We start from the raw sequence: 13,986 nt of genomic DNA on the forward strand, positions 1-13,986 counted from the left end.
ATAAAAAATCGGCATATCGAATTTGAAAATGAAAAAATGAAAGTTATTCCTGCTCAACAAGTTTTAAGTTCTGGTACATCAAAAGCTTCACATTATTTAGAAAAGTTGAAAAGAGATTCAGAGTTTGAAGGTGCTGCTGAGACTGCTGATTTTTGCTTGCAATTCAACGACATTAGTGATTTATTAAATATAAAAAATAAACTTTGCAAATTACCAGGAAGATGTGCCGTTACAAAAGAAACCTTAGGAGATTTAAAACAAAAAATTGACAAACATGTTGCTTACATCGAAAGCTTGGAAATCGATGTTCAAGTTCTAATTAAAAAAAAAAAGTTTGCAAAAGTAAAAAAAGTAGAGATAAAAATGAAATACTGATAAAATATGTAAATAAAAGCGAGATAAGTCATACATTGCCAAATAAAAAAGTTTGTGACACTGTCGATAGTTCGAATGAAAATGAGTTTTGTGATAATGAATGTGATCTGCAACAGCTATTTTCAGATGAAAATTTATTTATCAATAGGGGAACTACTATAAATAATAAATCACAAAATTTATCAAATGAGAAAATATGTAATAAGACTGACGTGATAAATGAAAATTGTGATAATAGTGAGGTGATAACAGTAAATAAGAATTGTAGCGGTGGTGAACTTACTTTCAATGTTGTAAGAAAAAAAGTTATTGAAACATCAAATGTTCGAACTGGTTTTGTTGGGTTTTTATCAGATTTACAAAATTTTTACTCTTTATGTAAAACGTTATTTAAAGAAAATATATGCGAGTATGTTTTATCATGTAAACTCTCACAAGATCATCTTGAAATGTTCTTTGCATTGGTCCGTAGAATGAATGGGTTTTGTAATAACCCTACGACCGAGCAATTTAGGTCTGCATTTAAAAAGTTACTATTAAATAGCGTAGACGTTTTAGTGTCTCGTTCTGCAAATCGTCAGCCGCAAGATGATACCTTGTTGATTTCCGATACTACCGATATAAATAGTATTAATAAAACTTCGGTTGAGCAAAAAAAAGATGTTAAGAACACGGAAATGCTACTGTGACAAATAAAAGAGTTAGAGCGAAAAAGAAAAAAATTTCTGTAAATTTGACATTAAAGATTATTTTCATAATAATTATAATATTGATGACTCAACTAAAAGTGAAGCATGGTTGGAATCTGAGTATTTAAATGATATTATAAGACATACGGCTGGTTTTATTGTACGATCAGCAACAAGCAAAATTCATTGTGAAAAATGTTTGGAGATGTTAAATGGTCCTACGACATCTAAATCAAAACTAACTGTTTTAAAAAATAGAGGAAAATTAATCTTTGCTTCTGACGATGTTAATTTCATTTGTCGATGTACTGAAAAAGTTATACGCGGTTTCAAAAGCTTTATGTTTACAAAAGGTATTTTCAAAAAAATTGTTACTGCAACTCTAACAATTATACCGCCATCAATTTTAGATGATAACAATCATACTCTTGATCAAGAGTTTTTGAACGACCATCGTCACAAAGTTATTTACTTGATCGTACAAACTTATATAGATACTAGACTGAAACACGAAAGTGACAAATTAGCAGACATTAAATATCGTACTCGTATGAAATATAATAAATTAACAATATTTAAAGGTGAGTGAATAAAATTCAGAACGTTAATCTACTGTAGGTCTATATACGATAAAGTATTTCTACGCATTGAAATGTATTCATTATATGTAATCTATGAACTTTATTGAATTAACATTTTCATCAAAAGAATGTTAAAATAGTAGATTATTTATTCTCATATTTTTTATTAAAAAATAAAAAAATCTTCAATTTCCAAAACAATTCAACCGTTATATGATATTCCCGTTTGCAATTGCGTATATGCTACTACCTCGGTACATTGCACATGCGCCATTAGAGAAAGACAGCAGCCACCCTGATTTGCAGCTATCTCTCTCTTCGACACGGCCGCGTTGAGAGCTTGCTTGTCTGCTCTATCTATAATACCTCTATGTGTAGGACAGAGAAACAAACGCGTTGTGTAAATTTTGAAAACCACCCCAAATAAGTTTTAATCCAGGTAAACAAAGTTTAACTCAACAAATCAGATACAGTGTCGCCCTCTGCGTTTAGATAAACTGAATTCTAAAACGAACCGTGAAAATTAATAAACAAAAAATATAGAAATAAAATAATACTGACAGAATCTATATGTTCTGCTCCGTGTTGTTTTCATGGTTCTAATTTCTATTCTATGCTCTATGAAGTAATTCCTATCACTCCAGACATCCCGTGCTATCGTGGATTCTACTTGTATGATATGTTTCGAAATCGGAACTAAGCGCTTTGCTTGAAGTTCGATAATACAATTCACTGAAGCTAACAATAAGTTCGATGCCCTCCAGACGAGGAACACCTATGGCGCTATGCCGGTCAACTGCTCTTTTACAAAATCTACACCTGAACAGTGAGTCAGTTCGGCGCTGTGCCAGTCAACCAGTGTTCACAACCTTGATAGACTAAATTATGATATCAGGGCCGTAAAATTATAGTACTGACAAGAAAATTATCGTACATTTGTTTATTTTCAATAAAAACCACAAACAACGTCAGTTCATGCATTTTATTGCCACGAATATCAATAAATCGGACTTTTTATCATTAGTAGGTACGGTAATTGGATTTTACAATTTCTTAAAATTTTTAATATAGAATCATCTCTTTCAACAATTAAAATTAATATTAATTCGGCATATCGACGTCATCTTCCGATTCTCTGTCTTGGGATGAAGCAAGCTTTTCCTGACTAGCTTGGTACAATATATTCTTTGTCATTCTATTATAATCATTCTTATCTGGTTAGAATGTCACACAGTTATCTTTAATGCGTTGTCTGGATAAAATAATTCCATTAAGTGTCGGAATTATTAATTTATTTCGTGTTTTCGTCTTTGCCAAATTTACTGCACTGAAAATGCGCTCACAGTCGGCATTAGCATGCGGAAGTGCCAAAACGTCAAATACAAATTTGGACAAATTTTTAAACGAAAATCCGACTTGGTCTTCTTCTTTGTATTGAGATAATTCGTGCTGAAATAGATCTGGCTCGTCAGAAATGTTGACGTGAGGCGGTATTTCATACTGTGGTAGTATTCTTCACTCATCATCGACTTTTTGATGCATTTCCTCTGGAATTATACGCGGCAAAGCTTGCATCAGTGCAGGCAATAAACTTAGCATTGTTGCCCGAGTTTTTTCGAGAACCGCCAGGGACGGTTTAAAGACCTTGATTTTCTGTAACGTCGAGTCAGTAAAGTCGAATCTTTTCTTGATCTGCTGACAGCTAGACATCAAAAATTGACTCCACCCCTTCAGAAAATCTATTTTTAGATTCTTATTATCTCGTATCTTATCTCGTTGCAAAAAATTGGCGACTTCTACCCCGAAATATATTTGGTCCAGAGGTAAAAATATCTCAGCATTTTCTGAGTTAACTTCAGAAATTGGTGTGCAATTTACGTAGTCTCTATGCATGTACATTTCCAATAGATCTGAGTGCGTTTGGCTGATCATTTAAGACGTTGTCGCGATGACACATTTTTCAGATTGAAAATGTTGATTTAAACGCGTGAATTTAGGCAGAATGTATTCAGGAAACAAATAGAAAAGTTTGATGAGTGGATTACTGAGAGAATCAAGAATATGCTCAATTGCGTGCAGTCTCTCGGAACACCGTTTGTCGATAAAGCAGAGTCGCAATGCTACCCACTGCTCCAAGAGGCGCAAAACGACAGCTTCCAGCGAAAGCCATCGCGTTCGCGATGGATAGAGTATTTTATGGATGTTTAAAGTCAGAAAACTGAAATTTTCGAAGTTCAAATTGACGCTTCGCGGTGGCTTTGAAAAAATTATACACGTTTCGTGCTACATCCTCGCACATCTTGGGCAGTACCTTGCAAGCTTCACTTGCGCACAAATGTAGTGAATGGAAAATACATTTAAAAATTAATATTTCGGGACAGGCAGTACGGAATCTATTCGTTACGGAATTATTGGCACCCATCATTGTACCGCATCCGTCAGATCCGAAGCCAATCACATTCTCGAACGGTACATTATATTTTTCAAAAGAATCTTTGATAGATTTGAATAAATGTTCAGCAGTCGCTGACTCGTCATTACTTTTTTCTTCAAAAACTTGGCGAAGTTCCAAAAACGGCTAACAATTTGTCCTTCATTTTCATCATAGAATCTAAAAATTACAAATAATTTTTTTTAAAACGTTTGGGTTGTTTGGGTCATTCGAAAACAAAAATGAAAAAAATGCATTTGTTGGTATTGTTAAGATAATTAATCGTTTTTAGAGCACAACTGAATATTTTATTTTCTTTCGAGCGACATATAAGACTTCTTGACACTGATATCCGGACACTGTCGTTCACTAGTGATAATCCTTCTGCCGGAGCATGTCATATCCGTATGGTTCTGAGGCCTTTGCTCTACTACCTTTTCGGCTGTTCGCGATTAGCCAAGTAAGCTCTGTCCCCGCCCCCTTATCGGTATCATCTGTGACGTCGATCCGGTTCCGTGGTGTTTACCTCGCAGCAGGTCTTATATCGCTTACAGTACATGCCTTTCTTAAGGTCATCAATTTCAACGAGATTATAAATAGTATACTCACCTAACCACAATGCATAGTGACTTTGTAGCAGTAACGTAGGTAGACTCATCTACAAGGATACTGAATTTTGTAAACCTCAACTTTTTCATAAGATACGTTTTTTGAGATTCACCAATTACGTTCTTTATTATCGCCTAAGTTTTGGTTGATTTTAGCTGTACATCTTGAAGTATTTTTGAGTCCGGGAAGCAATCTTTCATAACATCCGTCAAATGATTCATAACTCTGAATGGGATGTTATGGTCAACCATAAGTGCTGACATTTTTATTTCGGCTCGTTTAACCGAAGTACTGGCAAAACGATCAACGTTTTGCGCTCGATTTATAAAGCTGCCAATCGATTGTTAATTGGTAACAGCTTTTGATTTTGCCACATGAGACTGTGATTTAGCGTTCTTGCGAATCACCGTCAAGTCGGCGGTAAAATTCGTACAACATGAGCGGCATTTGGCTTTCAAATTGTTTTCCAGGTCTCGCTCCAACCAACCCTAAAAATCTTTATCTTGTGTCCATGCTTCTCGGAATTTTTGTACTTTATGAGTGTTGAGCCGGATTTTTTTATTTGGCGGAGTATTTGGAGTATTATTTTCATCCGCTGACTCGTCGGAATCCATTTTTATTACTGGTATAAAGTATATTTACGTTACAGGCTAAAGGACTGTCTGTCATTACTAAGGTAATATTGAGAGAGGTATGTACTCCTCCAGATGGCGTGGTAGGTACCATTTTGGCTATCGCCCTCTAGGTGCAAGTGCCACAAGTAAGGAACCGGGACCACGGTCCCGCCTGAACAGATCTCCCACAATATTACCTTATCATCACCTCGTTTCTCGCTAGTATCGCTACAATTCCATGTAAAATGAACGTCTACTCTCTCTCTTTCTTTTTCATCTTATACCATACATTTTTTTTAAATTTGCACGTGTTATTTTCATTTTTTTCTGACGAAAATCATCGTAGATTTGCATTACATTGTACAAGCGTTATGCTACATTGTACGTACACCAGAATTATGCTACATCTACGATAATTATGGTACGGTTGGTAACGCTGCGGTCAACTGTTGACGATGCTCACCGCGCGCAGTTCACCTATTTATACTCGTCGTGATTGCCTATCATGCTACATCATCGACGTCTCTTCCTTATCTATAACGTTGTCGGTGAATCGTCGAGTTGGTATGTGTCAGCGAGGCGTCGGTCACCGTTTGTTATTCTTGTGATCTGTCGTATGTATGGCCATAGTTGATATCGGAGGTGACCTCGACCAGCTATCCGATGCAATATATGATATATGTACTAAGGGGATTCACCCCCCTACGCATTTCGCGCGCCATCCCCCATTTTTGGGTTTGGATGGGAGGGGGGAGGAAAGGTGGTAAATGGTCAAATTTTTGTAGGTATGGGGATGTATATGTACAAAGGGTGGCGTGTTGAATCCCTGATTCCTAGATGGCTGTGTATAGAGAAAGTTCAAGGTCATGTCTTCATAGGTGTTGCGGTATACTACATAGAGGATAAAGGGTTCAATCATCGCAGATATATACGTAAGGTAAAGGGTTGAATCTTTATAGCTATAAGGGCATATTCGTAGGGTGGCGAGTTAAGTCTTCACAGGTACAATGTATATACTTGGAATAAAAGGTTAAATCTTCATAGCCATATAGCCATGTGCGTTGCAAAGGTCAAAGGTCGAAAGTCGAAGGTCAAGAGTCGAAGGTCGAAGATTGAAACTCGAAAGTCAAAAATCGAAGGTAGAAGGTCAAAAGTTGGAGCTCGAAGATCAAAGAGTGAAGGGTTAAATAAGGGGAGGATGGGCAGTGAATGAAATGGCTGCGACGGGACAGGTAGGGAAGGAGGGTGAAGGGAATCTGTGAAGGGATGAGGGCGTATATATGTGGGGTTCGAGGTTAAATCTGTCAAGATCTGAAGGCATATACATGGGTTCAAGACTGAATCTGTCAAGATCTGAGGGCATATACACTGAATTCCTAACACGGCGGCGAGATATCTTTATAATATAGAGAGATATATTAGGGTGATGCAAATAAAATCGATAATTCATTTTTCGATTGAGTTTGATGGCTGTAAGTACTTGTCAAAAAAGTAGCTCTTCAAAAGTTTAAGCTTAAAAAAAATTTTTTAGAGTTCGTTCGAACGACTAATGTTTTTTTTTTTTGTGTATGAGCGAAACCGCCAAATCGAGACGACGTTTTGGATAACCCATTCATGGAACTTTTTAAAATAATGCCGGGATGTAGTCCTCGATAATTGACATGCACATAATTTTTTTTAGATTTTTTCCTCCATTATTTCGGCTGCAATTATACGGTACATTTCATCACATTTAATTTTTTTTTTTTCTTCATTCAACTTTTCGGTATTTTATGGGAAGATAAAAATATTATTAAGAATGATTGTTTTTAGAAAATTTTCTCAGCTTTCCGAAAACAATATTGATTTTTTTCTCGAACTTGCATAAAGCTCTCAAAATTGAGTTTCAAATGTGAAAAGCTGTTTTTATGGTATTGCGCATGGATTGACATTTTTTTCAATATTTTTTTCCGAAAGCTGAGAAAATTTCACTGAACATATGTCAAATTGAAGTTGGGTTCTCTGTAAATACGGCGAAAATCAATAAAAATGCAGAAATTCAATTATTTAGAATTTTTATTTTTATGCATATTTAAAAATTGAAAATTAATGGATTCTTTTACAATCCATATAAGCTCTTGATCATTCAAGGTTATTTCCGTCTGTTACATAGAAATACAATGTGATAATATGTTACCAACAACCCGCATCGGAAAATAGTTATTCGATTGGCGGTTTCGCTCATATATATTGTTACAAAGGGTGAAATCCCCCGTCTTACCCCCTTTTAATGATCTAGTAGTCATCATAGATGAAAGAAGTTTATAAACCTCTTATATCTTTGAAAAGAATAAGGTTGCTGCGTCAACCAACATTATTGTAAAAAACAGTCTCGTTTCAGACTTTAAACTAGAAACACGTTCCGTGCCATTAAAGCTTTTTCACAATATTTTTATTTACGCTTTTAATTTGTCTCGAATTAGCTCACGAATCCTTATTAATTTTTGCTACGTCTTAGAACGTTACAATACGTTGGGCGTGCGAAAATAAGTTCCAAAAAAGTTCACTGGCTCCCGGATTATGAATCCTGTTGGGCCCCGGCTGGACGAACCCATTACAATATATTTTTTCCATATACGATCATATATAACATATGCGCTGAACTCTACCGTTTATTTGCTTCGCAGCGGCTATTTTTGTAAATACACAAACATTGAAATGCAATTTTTTTTTAATTTTATTTATTTAATAATAATAACTGTCATGTAATGCTTCAAGCCAGTTTGATACTAGTAATCGAATTAATTGTAACGTATAGACTTTCGATTTTTTCGTTTTCGATTGAGAGCAAATGAAGCGTCTGTATAAGTCAAAATAAGTAAAACGTACTCATGTGCTACGCCTTGACGTACCGCCTTGGCGTACCTTTTTCAAAATTCCATTTAATTTCATTTCTTTAATTTCTTCAATGCACAGATATTATTTCATCAAAATCTCATATTCTAAGAACGGCGAGTTCCACCCCACCTGGCAAAAGTCACGTAGAGACCAACAATGATCCCTAGTATATGGTTCAAATTTGTTTCTTATAACTGGTACCAAGAAATGAGATAAGAGACTGCTGAGCTAGTAACAGCGGAGCTCAGCCTAATAATACCTCTCTTTTTAAGGCAAAATCATCATTAATATTTAACATAAACTATTCATCCATTGTGAACTGAATTAAAATAGATTACATATTAAGATGTATGGATGAATGTGTGAACGTTGTACGTAAATATCTCTTGTTCATATTTTTAATATGTCACGGACGAGATTGAGAATCGTCGGAACATCGTCGAAGAGCGTGAAGTAACACTGACCGTATGGATTTGGGCATCGGGAGGTTGCCTTCGCACCTCATTGGCTAATTACCGTTGTAACTTATTACAACTGCAGCTCCTTGGACCCTCAGGCCCAAGAAGCCGGGTCTTTCGTCTGTCAAGTCGCGAGGTGCGTGGACGTCAACCCGTATTAGCCCTTCTTGAGTAATAATAGCGTTCGGAAAATCTTAGTTGTGACCGGCCTAAAATCTCGCGCTAATTCGTCAAATTCGGGCATTCAGTTATTCTGTTAGCTGCGAAAGACTCACTATCTTCTACGTTTCCATCTTTACTGTGCTTTACTAAATCTCATTATTTCACGAATAGACATTTTTATGCCATTCCATTTTCCCTAATTCAATTGAGTTCGGTCCTGATTCAAAACGAATTAGATAATATTAAGGGCGTTGCCTAGCTAGAAAGCGCGGGCTACTCCGCTTCCCGCGTTAACCGTGGCGAGAGAGAGAGTAAGAAACAAGTGAGACGGAGCAACCGAGCTGTCGCCGGAGTGGGGCGGGTGACGCGGCTAGCCTCTTCCACCCCTCACGGGCATTCGGATTCAAATACTTTTAAACAGCCCAGTGTGCCGCGCTCGGCACGACGCAGTACCTGATGAATAATAGAAAAAAAAGAGACTCCTTTCAGATTACACTTGAAAAATTTACTAGTAATACAGAATTTAATAAGGAACCCAAAACCATTTTTTTTATAATTCAAAAACTTATCATTAATGAGGTAAAAATCGTCGAACATTTGAATTGTTTATAAAAATTGGGATTTGCAATAATGTTCAACATAACATTTTTTTTATGAAAGCTTATTCGTTCACCTTCCGAATGCACTGTAAATGATGTCTTTACGTCGAATAGAACCGGATATATGCGCGCTCCTTTTGCATCAAAATTGAATGATTGTCTGGTAACTTTCGAAAACAAACATAATTCGGACGAACACCAAAATGCGTATCGATTCTTTTTATCTTTATTTCATGTGAAAAGAAGTATGAATAGATTGAAAAAATACGAGGTCATTTTTTGATTGACGTGACGTAGAATTCCCCGTACGTATGATGATATAGATATACATTCTTAATATTTCAACAAAAATTATATTCACCGGCATCCGTATTTCTACGCAATGCGATCACGGGACTGGTAATAATCTAATAGCCGGTATTCATAGTCAGGTTCGATTTGTCGGACTGTCTTGAGTCAGCTCAAAGCATAAGCTTGATCGGCTGAGAGCTGTTCCTAATACAGTTTCGAAAATAATACGGAACTATTTATGAATACCGACCAGACGTCGTCACAGGTAATTTTAAATTGAAAATTGCAACGAATAGCTGTTAGCAAATTCATGATATAACAACGAATATATCATCAATCTCCCAGGTGGAGGTCGCTATCAAACAGAGACCCACCTAACCCGTCCCTACCTCCCAACCATGATCGGGTTTGCACCAAACAAATAAAAAATGATAAAAAATAATATAAAATGATGAAAGTGAAATTAAACTCGTTTAAACTTAATGAACATAATCACGAAATCTTTATGAAAAGTATCTCATAGAAATTAAATTGAAACAGTATAAGTGAAACATGACAGTAATCTCGATCGAGAAAATTGATATCATAACAAGGCATCGAGCATTGTATACATTATATGGCTAAATAAATTCTATAGAAAGCGCAACCTATGGAAAGTAGTACGTCACGAGTGCAGGTCACAGATAGTAATGAAAAAATAAGCTACAGAATATTTACATAATATATAGGTATATACGCAGTTTGGTCAGACTGCAAAAAGTATTCCTAGAATGAATAATCAGATATATAATTATAACGATATGACTAGCAAATTTTTGGCACAGTAATACACATAACTAACTAAACATAAATCACAGAAATATTGCACGTAAGGTATATACAAAGCTATTATATTTATGAACATATGTACATATATTTATATCACAGTTTTTTATCGTCTGTCGGTCGGGAATTTACTTTTTCTTACGCGCGGCCTTCTGGGCTTCGATGATTTGAGGGGGTTCGCGGATTGAGAGTTGTCGGGCGCGTCTAGAATCTACGATCTCGGGTAATAAACAAAAGTGAAAGAAATCTGCTAATTTATTCTCCATTTTTTCGGTCCAGAATTTATCGTCACGTTTTATTTTATCAAAAATCAATCCCTTTGGCGTCCAAACTATAAAATAGCACCACTTCCTATTTGTAATGTGTAGAAGACCTTGGACCTGATACATGTAATTATGAGAAAGATCTAACTTTGGTTTTCCATCGATTATTTTCATGAATTTAATTTTCTTTGACTCTATGCCCTCCATTGGAGTCAACTCTTTTGCCGATGCTGGACACTTGACTTCTACGACCGCGTCTTTACCTATAAGCCCATCCGGCGATGCCGCAAGGAAGGGTAACGCCTTGTCCACCACTAGACCACTGCTATCAACAGTAACAGAATGTTCGGCAGCGAACTGACCTATTGCTATGGGCTCTTTTTCTGTGCCCCACCTTGTATTTGAATTTCCATGGAAATCGCCGTAGCGGATGCGTTCTACTAATTTAGCACAAGATGTTCGTGGCCTTCGCTTACAAATTTCACCGAAAATTGAGGCAGTCAAACGCTTTCTTCTCTGTTCGTACCATGCGATTGACGAACTCTGCCCCATTGTTTGTCGCTCGATTTCCAATAGGTCCTCCGAATACAAGCTCTGCACGAATGTCCTTTGAGCAGACGCCAATTCATCCACCGACATGTCTGATTGCCGTGGACAAGCAGCATCTGGGCCATAGTCGGCGTCAGCGATCTGGGTCACGAAAGTTTTTTTGCTACCCTTAAAACCCTTTTTTCTAATTTTTATTGACCCCGTCTTATTTTCGCAATATTTTTTCGTGAATTTACCCACCCTTCCTGTCAATTTTTCCTGCACTAATACATGAAATTGTCCACCGGCATTCATTCTCATTACGGCAGAATCGCACCGAGCTCCATATGAATCGCGCAGGGCAAAGTTGACTCTTTTGCCACCTATAGCCTTGGCAACGTGTGAGTTGTATAACTCAGCTACGTTGTTATCCACGTCCCATATGAGGCTCGATGCATGCTCAATGAGTCGATACATTGCCGATTGAATCTCTTGGAAGACACCAGTCAATTTCATATCCTCGACCAGGTTAACTTCCCCTGGTTTGGGGTTACCGTCACAGAAGTAACCTCTCTCCGCATATGATCCATGTTCCCCGAAAACATGGTTCGGACTGTTTTTAATATCTTTGCGCAAATCCTCGACTCGAACGTAAAGTGGCTGATCAACTTGCCCTTTCCTGTAGCGAATTGCGGAAGTTACGGCATATCGTAGTCGCCTCAAGTTTTTGCGCAAATTATTACGTAGGATCACAGTACCAACCTTACGGTTGGTACAGAGATCCCGAAGTCGAGTTCCATAGACGCGGAGAACATGGTTGCGGCATTCAATTTTTTTGACAAGTGCTTCCGGTCCATACGGAAGCGCATCGATAAGTTTTCGGTGAACACTACTATCCCCATCCCCAATTAATTTATCGTATTTAATACCGTGCATTTCTACGCTACACTTAAAACCCTCGACGATAATGTCTGACTCCATCGCGGTACTAGAACCCGTCCAATTTTTCACACATTTATGTTCGCCTACAGATGCCTCGGTATCACCCCGCTTCCTATCACACGTTGAACAATATTTATTTCTTACCCCAATGAATAAAACTTTTCTGGTTTTGAATCCCACTATTACTGCTACACCTGATAGAGAGTCATATTTTGTCCTATACGATCTTTTTGCCCAAGACCCATCGGCGACAACCGCTATGCAAGGGTACCCGTCCTCGTCAACGTCACCCGCCTCACGGGCCAACCTAGCTTCTTCCCTACCTGCCTCTAGCATTTGCTCCCGTGAAATGTCGTGATACGTATCGCTAACTATCCTATGAAATTTTTTCCAAGTCTCTTTAGCCATACATGGCATATCTACCGATGCACTAATCTCTGCGAGTTGAGAAAAACCACCACCTGTGGACACTACACCGGATACTATAGCTGCATTGACGCTTGAGGAACCTGAACTAGAATTCTCTGACGTTATTGATTTGACTAAATTACACATACTACATTTGAAGGTGATGGTGGTAATGAATCCTGTCCGGCTTTCGGATATTGGACACATGTCTGCAAAAGTACAATCAAAAGGGGAGTGACGACCAATTTTTGTAATGCTATCTAAAAAATGCCTAATGTCTACTATTCTTCTCCCAGTCAACTCCAATGGGGGACTTGGTTCGGCCTTGGCATTACCGACTACAAGCAAATTTGAATTCATGTCTTCGACAACATTACTTTCGGTCGCAGGCTGGATACTCACGAAATCCTCCGCGGTGTTGCACTCAGTCGTCTCGTCGTCGTTTCTCGCGTACTGTATCGGAGATTCAGGCATTGTCTCCGAGCAAAACAAATCGGTATCCTGAAATTCGTCGGCAAGTACGACCTCATTAAACGGAGCAACATCTTCTGTTACCTCTTCCGCTGAAGTCATTACTTCGCGAACCATTTCTCCGTCGTTTTGTTGGCTCGCAGCAATTCTACACGTAAAAAAATTTGGCAATGCATGGACGCGAGAAAAAAATCTTAGCAATAAATTATAATGACCACAAATATAATCAGTAACCAAAATGACCAGGTCCCAGGAGACGGTGGATCGAAGAATGCCCAAATTTGCCGCGCAACGATAATTAGGGAATAGCAGATCAGGAATACTTTCACAGTATCACTGTTATATAATATATATATAGTAAATCTTATCGTCTTGTCATTTTTTTTTTTTTTTCATTTAGTGGCACTTGTCGGGTCTTTTTAAAACAAGCACAAGAAAATACAAATCGAGCCATATCAATGTTGTAATGGCAATATCGAAATGGGCCCGCCAAGTATCACGCACTGCAATTTTTTTTTTCTTCTCAATTTCAATTTTGGTATCAATTTTTTTTTTTTGTCATCATCAGTTATAGTATATCAAAATCATCATTGGTGTCTAAATAAATTATACTTGGCAGTAGTATCTGATTTGATAACAGTTTTGTGGGGTGGCTGTTTTGTAGGTAATGTATGCATGTATAATTACCCCAGAAGTACGTCAAGTTTATTTCTAAAAACAAAACGCGCGTATTTTAGTGGCCTAATACGTACGCGCCGTATTTACTTTGTATGGAAAATTCTGCCAGATACATTGTAATTTTACATCTCTAGATACCAGGTTCGATTCCTGGCTCTGTCGTTAATTTTTCGAAATCACCAGTT

Source organism: Neodiprion pinetum, chromosome 2 (genome assembly GCF_021155775.2).
Source record: "Neodiprion pinetum isolate iyNeoPine1 chromosome 2, iyNeoPine1.2, whole genome shotgun sequence".
Lineage (NCBI taxonomy): Eukaryota > Metazoa > Arthropoda > Insecta > Hymenoptera > Diprionidae > Neodiprion > Neodiprion pinetum.